Source organism: Lissotriton helveticus (assembly GCF_964261635.1).
Source record: "Lissotriton helveticus chromosome 1_1 unlocalized genomic scaffold, aLisHel1.1 SUPER_1_unloc_47, whole genome shotgun sequence".
NCBI classification, from domain to species: Eukaryota; Metazoa; Chordata; class Amphibia; order Caudata; family Salamandridae; genus Lissotriton; species Lissotriton helveticus.
Window position 1 is genome coordinate 1,523,252 of NW_027611689.1, and position 13,130 is coordinate 1,536,381.

The 13,130-nt window shown below is 43.9% G+C and overlaps 1 protein-coding gene across 1 annotated transcript in view; it reads left to right on the forward strand.

Moving 5' to 3' along the window:
* The first annotated feature begins 12,015 nt into the window (after nucleotides 1-12,015).
* Nucleotides 12,016-13,130, forward strand: part of LOC144806124 (uncharacterized) — a 46,425-nt gene continuing 45,310 nt past the window's right edge. The window contains exon 1 of the mRNA XM_078672555.1: nucleotides 12,016-12,130. The gene's annotated coding sequence lies outside the window, so the exon portion shown is untranslated. The remainder of the gene's footprint in view (nucleotides 12,131-13,130) is intronic.

A 13,130-nucleotide genomic window follows, 5' to 3' on the forward strand; every position in this document is an offset into this window, starting at 1 on the left:
TGAAAGCGAAACTGCCTCGCAAAATAAGGAATCGCAAAATTTGCGATTCCTTATTTTGCAATTGCATTTAAGGAATTGCAAATTGCTATTCCTTAAATGCAATGTAAGACGCATGGAAAAAGTGCAATTTGGCCTTAAGGAATCGCAAATTACCAGCAACTTCAAGTTGGTGGTAATTTGCGAGTCCTTTGAAAAATGCACTTTTTTGCATTTTTCAAAGGGCCATGTGGCGCACATACATGCCCTTAGGGCATGTGTGTGTGCCACATGTGCACACATGTACATTTCAGGGGTGCAACAGGGTGCCCTTTTGACACCCTGGCACCCTCGAAATTGCATTCTCAATTTGCGATTCTCTAATTGAGAATCACAAATTGAGAATGTCTTCCCATTCATTCCTATGGGCCTCTAGGCCCATAGGAGGGAATGGGGAGGTATTCCTTAATTGCCAATTGCAATTTGCGATTCGCAATTAAGGAATATGTAGGATTCGCAAAATGATTTGCAAATCCTACATATATAGTGTTTTGCAATTCTCAAATAGCGATTCTCTAAAAATCGCTATTTGAGAATCGCAAAAACCAAAGTTTCATACATATGGACCAATTTGACCTGTCGACTACTAGGCAGTCCGCTATTAGACTGCGAGAAGCTCACTTTTCAATTGAACTCACCCCCTCACTGTCACTCTCAGGTATTCTGATCTACCGTCCACCTGGGTCACTAGGCCAATTTTGTAAATCTCTGTTGGAAACAGTCATTAATCTTGCTAGTTCCTCGTCTAATTTTCCCGACCTTGGAGATTTTAACCTGCACTTTGATGACACTACGGCGACTGAACTTGCACAAGATCTGATGGCCTGTGAACTGCACCAGAAGGTCCCCCAAGCAATTTATATTGAAGGTCACCTTCTTGACCCAATTTTTTCTAGAATGGGAGAACTAAAAGGGAAGCCCCCGTCCCCATACCATGGTCAGACCATTTTCTAATTCCGGTTTTTTGGGCCCCACCTATCCCCGTTTCACACACCCAGACAACACGAATACAAATCTGCCCCTGGCCCAATTTACCCTTGGAGGGGTGGACTCTGAAACTGGAAAGCAACAAACCTAATCTGGATCTCAATCCAGTCACAGATTACCAAAACTTCACTCACTGGATTAAGGGATCACTGAACACGGTGCTCCCAAAGAAATCAAACCAGAAGAAAGCAGGACCTAACAAGTCTGCATGGTTCTCCCCTAAGCTACCTATCCTAAAACAACAATGCAAAAGATTGGAAAGGATATGGAGGAAAGTCTTCTCACACATTAAGAAACAGGAATACAGGGTGGCCATTGGAACATACAAGGCAGAAATAAAATGAGCCCAGGCCACCTACTATGAGGAAAAGATTACAGCAGCAGCTAATTCCTCTAGAGAGACTTTTCTCATTGCAAAAAAACACTACTCAAAGTCCCTAGTCCTCCGGCGGCACCTGATCTATCGGGTCAGCGCTGTAATGAACTTGCGGAATACTTTGTCACTAAAGTACATAATATTCTCAAGCATCTTCCGCAAAGAGACAGTGATACACCGAGCCTATGGCCATGGACTAGCATGAAAATTAGCACCATCTGGAGACCTATAGCCCCTTGACTCAGGAGTCATTTAAGCTACTCTAGGTTCAGTCAAATCTGGGTCACCACTGGACCCTGCACCACCTAACATTCTGAAACTGTTGTGAATGTATCTAGGACCCTAATTAAAACATTCCCGATGTATGCCTTTATGTGGTTATATCAAATCATATCCTTATAAAGGCATAAGAATCATATCCATAAGTCATAGCCAAATATAAGGCAGTCCAAACATGGCAAGGCTACTCCCATAGACTCCTAGAAAGAACAACGCGTTCTTAAACAAACCAAGCCTCCGGCAGCCCGGGAATTCCCCCTGCTTCAGTATTGCTTTTTCCGAGAACTCCTGGAGTCCTGAAAGAACTGCGAGTTCTTAGTGAGGTCTTATGTCCAACCTTATGTCAAACTCGGCACCTTCCAGGTATAAATATACCAACATCTGCCATAAGCAACACACAGTGGTTTGGAGCAGATCGGCTATCTACTTATCCAAAGCCCAGCTGATGCGAGTGCCGAAGGAAGCCGACCCTCCCTGCTGATACACTGAGAGAGACGCTGTCTTTTCTCCTGCCGAGAAATCCAGCTCCAGTGTTTCCCTGTCACCCTCGCGGGATGCTGGGAGATCGAGTCCTGAGAGAGAGATACAAGACCTCTTTCATTCTATTTCCAAGGTATGGAGCTGATTAGACCCTTAGAGAATTCTTGATTCAGATTCTTGGCAAAAACTGTAACTCATCTACTCCTTCCCTGTACTAGGCTTAGGTTAGGTACACTGGGGTAGGCGTATCTTAGAAACACCAGTTGAGTACGTTTAGTCATTATTTTATTGTTGTATGTATTTTATCCATTTTAAGTATCTTATGGCTTAGAAACAATATAAATGCTTTTACAGTATTATTTCATAATACTCATTTTACTGTACGCACTTTATTTTATGACAAGTATTGCAATTGTGGCAATTCATTTCACTTGCATGAGAAAGAAGACTGCTCAATAAATAACCCTTTTATTTAAAACGCCCGTCTCTCTATTTCTCTGCACTTCTGGTGAAACGAAGCATGCACGATTGACTGAGTAAAATAGCCATCTATTGTTTCCGCAACTCTGGAGATATTTCTTATTTCAGGGGGAACAAAGTTGTCATGTTATATGGTTGTCATAAGCTAATCCCTTCTTGTCCATTCAGGAAAGTTAACACCTTCTTGTTTACTCGAGAAAGTTTCTAGTGACACACACACAATTAAGTCTAACATATTCAATAGAGACCTAGTCGACCTCAGTCCTACGTCTACACTATTGTTTATGTTATTCCAATGCGCAGAGCCTATTGGGAATATAGAAACTACACTACAAAATCGGTAGCTCCTACAGTTGCTCCTATCATTATCAGCCTGATTAATACCTCCCTTGCATCAGGTATAGTCACCCCAGACTGAAAAAGGGCAATGGTGAAAGCCTTGGTAAAAGAAGCTAATTTGGACCCTGCCGAATTGGGCAATTACCGCCCTATCTCGCTCCTTCCGGGAATTAGCAAAATCACAGAGAAACATGTCAACTACACACTCTACACGTTTCTTGAGTCCCATAACATGCTCCACCCCTCACAAATGGTTTTCCGCCCTCATCAAGGCACGGAGACCGCCTTATTAGCGGTGGTGGAGGAAGCGAGGAAAATCCTTGATTCAGGAGGTTCGTCGGCCATAATACTCCTTGATCTAAGCGCAGCTTTCGATACGGTGAATCACCGTATCCTGGTTCACCGTCTCAGGAGCACAGGAGTGTCTGGCAAGGCCCTACTATGGCTCCAATCCTTCCTGGAAGATAGGTGCTTCCAGGTTTTTGAAGGTGACACCTTTTCAAAACCTATCCCCCTTCAGCGTGGAGTCCCCCAGGGATCATCCTTGTGCCCCACACTTTTTAATGTTTATATGCCCCCATTGTCAGATATAATTTCCCCCTTTGGGATTGATATAGTAACATATGCAAATGACACACAGCTGTTCGTAGCATTGAGCCAAGTCGGCCATACGCCCTCTGATCTTCACTCTTGCCTTGAGGAAGTTACCAAATGGATGAGTATGTCCCATTTAAAACTCAATGGTGATAAAACCGAGCTCATGCTTCTTGGCAACCAGCTAAATTTCAAATCAAGTACCATGTGGCCAGCCTGTACGGGCCAGGTACCGACCCCGAAAGCCGATATAATAAGCCTAGGAGTCTGTTAAGATCAAGACCTTACATTCAAAGCTCAAGCCAGGAAGACCGCTGCTTCATGTTACAGCATGCTAAGAACGATTCGCAAAGTGTTGCCCCTCCTACCGGACCAAGCAAAACAACGCTGGTCCAGGTGCTCATCCTCTCCAGGATTGATTATCGCAACACCCTCTATCTGGACGCCCCAAGCGCAGTGATTACGAAACTGCAGATTATACAATACTCTGTTGCAAGAATGCTCACGGGAACCCATAATCGCTGTCCAGCAAAGCCGACCCTACATGCTCTTCATTGGTTCATTGGCAAGAGAAAACTAACTTTAAAGCCCTTTGCGTTGCCCATAAGTCTCTGGGAGGTAATGGACCGCCTTTCATTAACACCATGATTTGCCTTTACAAGGCCAACATAAGACTTAGTTCAGACAAGCTTTACCTAGCAATGGTACCCAGGGTTAAGAAGGTCAGAAGTGGCGGACAGCGTTTTTCATGCAATGCCGCAAAACTTTGGAACAGCCTTCTGCTGCATCTTCGTAGGGAATCCACTCATCGCTCATTCCAGAAACAGCTTAAGACCTGGGGCCATATGTAGGAAAAACATGTTTTGCGATTCTCAATTTGCGATTTTTAGGGAATCGCAATTAGAGAATCGCAAAACGCAATGTAGGTAGGATTAGCAAAATATTTTGCGAATCCTACATATTCCTTATTTGCGAATCGCGAATTGAGACCTTCCCTTTCATTCCTATGGGCTAGAAGGCACATAGGAATGAATGGGAAGACATTCTCAATTTGCGATTCCCAATTAGACAATCACAAATTGAGAATGCAATTTCAAGGGTGCAAGGGTGTTAATAGGACAACCTGTTTCACCCCTGAAATAAGCATGTGTGCACATGTGGCGCACATACATGCCCTAAGTGCATGTATGTGTTGCACATGGCACTTTGAAAAATGCAAAAAAGTGCATTTTTCAAAGAAATCACAAATTACGACCAACCTAAAGTTGGTGGTAATTTGCGATTCCTTAAGCCAAAATCGCACAACTTAGGTGCTTCCAACATTGCATTTAAGGAATCGCATATTGGGATTCCTTAAATGCATTCGCAAAATAATGAATCGCAAATTCAAAACGCCGCATTACCTGCCGTGAGGGAAACGGCTATCTCGTTGTGTTTGTTGCTCCAGCCCACTGCCTGACAAACAAGAGAACCGCGCCGTGAGGGAAACGGCCAGAAGCCCAGCGCCCATACCGCCATCCTCCGCTATCCACCCGGTGCAGCAGCAGCTGGGGAACTACATCACCCAGCTGCCCCGGGGGTGGACGCGGCGGGTGTGACGACGCCCACGCGCCAGGAGGCGCCTTATCAGCAGGGAACGCCTCTCGCACACGCGAGTCGCGCGCGGGAGAAGCCCGGGACAAGGGCGGGACAGTCTTAGACAGTCCTAGACTGGCCGGGACTGGACTGGGCAACCTCTCTAACATCTGCAACACAAGCAAGTAAGAAATTTCCCTTCTTTATTGACTTTACTGTGCAGTGTCATCACGTAAAGACTCCCTGGAGCTCTAATTGAATCCCACTGATATATGCGCCCTATTCAAGCAACCGGTGTGTATTGGTAAAGTCTATATAATCTCAGGACAATCGACAATATAATCTGAATATGTCTAAGAAAAATTCTAAAAAACAGCCCCCTGTTAACTCTAAGCCTACAGTTAACTCTAAGCCCATAGAAAACTACATGCTTCAAGTCATAACTAAAATAAATAAAGACAGAAGAGAATCACTGGGACTAAGTCAATCGCCTGACTTACAGTTACTAAGCCCAATCCAAAGTCCTCAACATTCAGGCTCTTTAGTATTTGATGACTCCACTAACCTAATAGACATTACGGTCCATCCTACTCCAAACTTGGATGATCAGAACAGCCTTATCTTGGATGATGCCGCAAATGTTATGCCACTAGATCAAGGAATAAATATTGAACATGACCACGAGATTCTGGTGCATAATGCTGATGATCTACCATCTCCTGAGCAGGAAACTCGACCTTCGAGAAAAAACAGGAAAACTCATCAAAAGCGGATGGGGTTACGTTCAAGCAATAGGAGGAAAAATGCTTCTCTGACAGGGCAAAACAAGGCAAAAACTTTAGATGATGGTGATAATAATGTTCTTGATAAAAGTAATCATGATAAAAGCTATAACGAAGACGATTTGCTTCAGAAAATAGCAGACATTATTGATTCCAAAATTCAAACCATCATTAAGCCTTTAATCGCCAAGATTGATAAATTGAATGCGGAGGTAAAAAAGATGAGTACTCTTCAAGTCAAAACTGTGGAAGGGGTTGAGACGGTCAATACCTTAGTGACACAAATGGCGAAACCAATTGAATCTAAGGCAAAGAGCTCTATAGAAAAAGAGAGCAGTCCTACGCTCCCAGAAAGTACAGTCGGGAATGAAACTCATTCTATTATTCGTCCTCTGAACATCGCCAGGGAATCAGGACCCAAAGGTAATTTGCCAATAAACTGCCAGGAAATAGATCCCCTTCAATTTATTGAGGAAGCCTCTCCGGTTGTCCTGGTTCTAGCAAATGTCCCCTCGCCAGCAGATGCACAACCTGAAACACCAGCATCTTTGTTTAGCAAAGCCCTCCATTGGCTAACAAACAATACACAAATGGCACCAGGAGGAAAATATCAACTTGCATCTGAGATTAAATCCACTAAGAGGGTGGCTTGGATTGGTAATCGACCGAAAGTATTTAAGGGAGATTGTGTTATAGTGACTTTCTCCCATCCAGGTGTTCTGCCAAACCTCCTAAACCATATCAATCCCCCCCAAAGAAGAGCAGGATCTGTTGTTCCTCTCACGTTAAAATTCTTTTATGGAGAGCAAGAGAATGTGACTTTTCCAAGGACCCCCGGACCTATGTGGAACACTGTGAGAAACAACAGAGGCCAAGGGGTTCCCTTAAACGACTGGGGTATGGTTTTAGGCAATAGATATGAAGCCTTATCAGGGCTAAATGATTGTGATTGACTGGGTAGTAGACTTGAAAATTTTCTAATTTCTGTTGTCACCCATGAGGTCAGGGAAATGGGTACCCGGTTAAATACTGGATTAACTGATGCTTTGACCAATGTAAGTAGCACTCAGGTTGAGTCTGGTAATATGACTAATGCTGAACAGCGTATTGAACGTTCCAAACTTACTACTAATAATGATATACTTGAGTCATATGAGATTTTATCCCCTGAATTGCTTGTTTTAGATGGTAATGCATGTGAATATAATTTTACTCAGCAACAGTGTAAAGGTCAAACCAATAGTACAAAATCTACCAGTGACAATGTTAATATACAATGTACCTTGTTGTCCTGGAATGTTGCAGGGTTAAAAAACAAGATTTTATCACAGGATCTGCTAACTTTCCTGGACTCTAAGGATATAGTCCTTTTTCAGGAGACTTGGCAGTTAGAACCGGATCCAATTCAGGGATATCTACATTATTTTATTCCAGCCACCCCGAGCTCAAGGGGAAGGGCAAAAGGTGGCCTGGTAACATGGATTAAGCAGAATAATGACTACTCAGTGTTACAAATAGATACCAATAGTCCTGATATATTACTGGTCAAATTACAGCGACCGCCAAGTAGGGACATCTTTATTTTCAACATCTATTCAAGGGGCCTACCGGGTGGTAAACCCACTAAGGCGGTTGAACTATTGGATATTCTATTAAATCAACACTGTTTGAATGCTGATATTATTATTGGTGGTGATTTTAATTGTTGTTTTGAACCACTTGATAACCAGGATGTTGACCTCACTACTGAAGAGGACTTCATTTGGGAAATCCCACAGCTTTCCTTGATTCCTATCAAAAGATGGACTGAGGCTGCACTACAGTTAAAAGTATTGTGTGTTGAGTCTGGCCTGAGGGCCATTAACGGAAGAACATTATCAGACAAGCAGGGCGCCCCTACTTTCTCTAACGGAACTACTCAAAGTCGTATTGATTATATATTGACTAATAAAGAGAACTGGGGGAATGTTCTTGATATGAGGGTTGAGACAAGGGTAGAAAGTGACCACGACCCACTGATTTTAACCTTTAAATTGTTTGATCTGATGACAAATGAGGAAGAGAGGGAAACTGTCCAGATAAATCTTTCCAACGATCAAAGACACATTAGATGGGCAAATTGTGCAGCAAATGAGGAAAGCATGATAGCCATAAGGGACCTAACATCTCTGGCCATTCATGAAGTCCAGGACATATTTGATAAAAATACCCCGATAGCTGAAATTAGCAGGATCCACGACAAATTTTTTAACAATTTAAAATTATTTTTTGTAAAGAAAGCTAAGAAAAAGCCACGTAGACCGATTAGGAAGGAGGATCAGTGGTATGACAAGTCCTGCAGGACTGCCTATAGATTCTTGTCAGATGCGGTAAAAACTCGAGACAAAACTAAAATAAGGGAGGCCCGAGTTATGTACAAAAAAGTGCAATTTAGTGCAAAAAGGGAGTGGGAGGAAGGCTACTGGAGGGATCTACTCGATGCCAGTAGGGAAAGATCCATGACACCCTTCTGGAACATCGTTAAATGGGGAAGGGGGTCCAATAGAGGAGAACCCACAAACCATGTGCTACCAGAAGCCTGGGTATCCCATTTTTCAGCCCATTTTGCTGCTGAGGATGAAGGCGAAGAGGAATGTCTAGCTTCAGCAGATATTCTCGCGAGCCCCTTAGTCTTCTCAAAAGATGATATCCTAAAAACTCTGAGCTGTATACCTAAAGCCAGAGCCCCGGGCCTAGACTTTATCCCTGCAGATTTGTTTATGCACGACAAGGACCTATGGGCCACCTATATTCAGCTGTTAGCCAATGCTATTGCTAAGGGCTCGCCTATTCCTGAGACCTGGAAAGGAGCCGAGATTATCCCCATCTTTAAAAAGGGGGCATGCTCGGATCCAGGCAATTACAGGCCTATTAGCCTGATTGCATGTATACAAAAAGTTGTGGCAAGGTTATTATTACAGCGAATTCATGGGTGGATAGATGATTATGATATATTATCTCCCCTGCAGGCTGGTTTCCGTAGTCATATCAGCACTATTGATCAAATTTTTAGATTTGTTTTATTATATTGGCGCACAGTTTTGCTAGAGGGCGGGATGCTTTTTGCAGCTTTTGTTGATTTAAAATCAGCTTTTGATTTAGTTCCCCGCCATAAACTGTGGAATATCCTACATGATCAGGGTATTCCAAAAGAAATACTGTCTTTATTGATCAGGATGCATGAAAACAGTTTTGCACAAGTACGATGGAATCAGCAGGGTAGTACTACTGAGAAGTTCCCCATTGCGAGGGGTGTACGCCAAGGATGCGTGCTCGCACCAACACTCTTCTCGCTATACATCAACAGGGTGATCGGTTATTTTGAACATCAGCCCACGGATGCCCCAAGGTTGGCAGGAAGGCCGATCCCCCTGTTGATGTTCGCGGACGATACCTTGCTGATATCAAAAACCCAGCAGGGACTTCAAAAGGCCATTAGGGTGTTTGAAGGATTTTGCATTGATCATGGTCTTGTAATCAACACCAGCAAAACTAAATTTATGGTTATGCATAAACGGAAACACATTAGAGGTAGAGTCATTATGGATGGGGTCCAGCTTGAGCAGACCCAGGTCTTTAAGTACCTTGGTATCAATCTGTCATATAATCTAGATTGGAAACATCATATAAATGAATTAGACACAAAACATGCTCAACTTGCAGGAGTACTCACAAAGGAGCTTTTTTCATCTCATACCAAACCAATTAGACCTGTCTTAAAAATCTACAATGCTAAGGTCGGAGCAGCTGTTCTTTACGGAGCAGAACTCTGGGGGTCCAGTAATCTTAACAAGTTGACGGTAGCACAGAACAAATTTCTCCGCAACATTACTGGGTTACCAATGTCAACCCCATTGATACCTTTAAAGTATGATTTGGGAATCTATAGCTTTAGGGACATAGCCAGGTATAGAATTGTCGCCTACTGGAGAAGGTTATGGATAACTCCTGAACTCTTCCAGTATGCCCAAGGCTTCCTGGAGGTGAGAACCCTAGATACTGCTAATAAGATAGTTTGGTTGAAAGAGGCTAAACTTCTATATAGGGCACTGGGTTTATCCCAAATGTGGGATGATCCCTTAAATAGTGTTTTTCCACCGAAAAAGACACTCCGTGAACTCTACTGGAGTATGGTGGAGATTAAGTGCTTTAGGAATCATATTGACCGTTCCTTTACATATGATTATCTGGAGCTCAAGAACTCACCGGCCCTCGAATCCTACTGGGACTGGATTACGGTCCCAGGGGACCGGAAGAGGTACCACCAGTTGAGGGTGGGGACACTTCCGTTAAATGCCCTAATAGTGAAATGGAACAAGGCACAAACTCCAAGGTGCCCCTTCTGTCCGGACCATAATGAAAACATCGGACATGTGTTATTTGCTTGCCCTGAATATAGAATACCTAGACAATCATGGCTTAAACCAATTTGCATCCAGTTAGGTTTAAAGACGTCAAATGAGGCTGTTAGGATTTTAAGAACAGATTCCTCCCAGCCTGTTGTTATAGCTATGGCAAAGTTCCTCCACTGGATGTGGATAATTCGGGCACGCAAAACCTCTTTGGAATAAGTTAGGATTGTTATTTCATGCCGTACAGTTTGTATTTATTTAAATTTCCTTTAAGTATATATTTTTATGTGCTAAACTATGTAAGTCACAACAAGTAGTTGTTACTTTTTATTCTTATTCGATTGGAATCTAATGAACTTAGCTGGATATTTTAAGATTATATAAAGATGTAAATAGGATATTGTAAGATTGTGTAAAGATGTAAGTAGGATATTTTTAGAATGTATAATAGTGTAAATAGTATGAGATAGGAAGACCTTTATTATTTTTTTGTTTATTTATTGTATTAACTTATGTGGATCCTGTATTTCTGTGGGTTGGGGGGGAGGGGTGGGACAAAGAACAACACTTTTTTTATTTTTATTTTGTAAAATGTCTTTGATGATTGAAATATATCGAATAAAGACTAATTAAAGTGAAGTGAATCGCAAATTTTGCGATTCCTTATTTTGCGAGTGAGTTTTTGTGTTCTATATTGCACACTGCCTAAATTGCGATCACAAATGGTGAAATTCTGTGAATTTCAGCATTTGAGATTGCAATTTGGTTTCCTACATATGGCCCCTGGCTCTTTCCAAAGAGGTCCAGTTCAACTCTAGTAACCACGACAGCGCTGGGATGCTCCTGGGTCGCCACGCACTATATAAAAAACCTTTTCATTTCAGTACATTTCATGTTACCCTCCCACTGGACTGGATTACAGGAGGTATGTTTTCTTTCCTGGGTATTATTGTTGGGATATTACCAACTCTACTTTTGATTAGGGGTTCCTCTGTGTTCTTGTATGGATTCTGTAACCTTTTGATGTGCACTCAGATACTATTGATTGCAGTTATTACTAGCTCTGATCAATAATTGCTTGTTTAGATAGCTCTTTCATGCATGATTACGAGTCTGGTATTTGTATATTGTTCCACTGAATAAATAAAGGGTTTGTTTATTCCTTGGCTCTGGTTCCAGGATGGAGGGATGCAGTGAGTCAAGGCCTGCAGGCACCAGGAGATACGCATGCATTGAGGACTGCGCTGCTATTGGTTGATGGTTGTCATGGACACTTCCCACGGACTCATGGGAGTTGTAGTTTGGCAGTGTCATTTAAACTTCTGTTTAACTTTGAAACTGCTGTTAATAAAAGTGAATAACGTTGTGCATAATCCTCGCCTCCGCGTTCATAACAGAAGTGCAAGTTTCCTTCTCTACAGCGAGGACATTTCTTATTTCCGTAGCAGCAAGAGAGCTGCGAGTCTAGGCAGAGCGGAAGGATGTGTCTCAAACGGCACGCGGACCTTTGCTTGCGGAGTTCCTCTTCCAGGAATGCCCCAATGGCAGGGCTCCTCTCGGTGGTCCGTGTCTGCAGCTCCGCCCATGCGCATTTCACAGCGACCATTTCTCGCGGAGTTCCTCTTCCGGGAATCGTCTAATGGCCGGGCTCTTCCTGGTGGTCAGTATCCGCGCTCCGCGCATGCGCACTGCGCCCCTCTCTGACATCCAGGCGTCTTCCCCGTGTCCGGTGTCAGCTGCAGCCGGAGCCGGAGCCCCGAGACCGCGGCTGGAGGCCGGGCCGGGCCGCCGGGCGAGGAGCGCCGCAGACGGTGAGGAGGGGGGGAGGTTTCCATGTGCGAGCCTCGCCGCCGGTGCGGACGGCTGCGGGCCCGGGGAGGGTGCTGGGACTGGAGGGGGCCGGGGAGAGCAGAGCCCGGAGCTTGGCTCGAGCCGGTGCCCGGTGCCTGGCTCGGCTCTGGCTCGAGCCAAAATAACCCTCTCTTTGTCTCTCCCGCCTTAAACTGCCTCTGTTCAATACAAGTTAATGAGGGAAAATACATTCTCCTAATCCATGTTATTATTATTATTCTTTTTATAGAATCTCCCTCTTGCCTCTTAAAATGTTTCCATGCATGCATTAGTGAACTAAGAGGCCAGACATTTCCCACGTCAGCCCTGCGTATGGACCCGGCTGTTATCGGGCAATATTCAGGTCCATGAAATCAAAGGCAGGTTGTTATCCAGTGGAATCCTGAACTCACGTCTTTGAAGACACTTTAATCCATAATTATGCAGTAAAGGGAGTTTTGGTGACGTTAAATATGTGCCTAAGATCACACAATTTTAGCTGGGAAGCTGCGATTTATCCAGTATTTCTGGGTTCTCTGTGTAAAAATCAGCCACTAAGTGGGTATTTATATGTTTTTCCTTTTTAATCAATCAATCAATCAATCAGGACATTTATAGAGCGCACTACTCACCCGTAGGGTCTCAAGGCGCTGGGTGGGGGGGGGGGGGGGGTGCCGTTACTGCTCGAACAGCCAGGTCTTGAGCTTCTTCCTGAAGGAGAGGTGATCTTGGGTCAGGCGCAGGTCGGTCGGGAGTGAGTTCCAGGTCTTGGCGGCCAGGTAGGAGAAGGACCTTCCTCCTGTTGTCGCTCTTCGGATGCGGGGGACGGCGGCGAGGGCGTGGTTGGTTGATCTGAGGAGGCGCTTGGGAGTGTAGAAGTTGATCCGGTTGTTGAGGTAGCTCGGGCCTTGGTCGTGTAGGGCTTTGTGCGCGTGGGTGAGGAGACGGAAGGTGATTCTCTTGTTGTGTTTAGTGTTAATG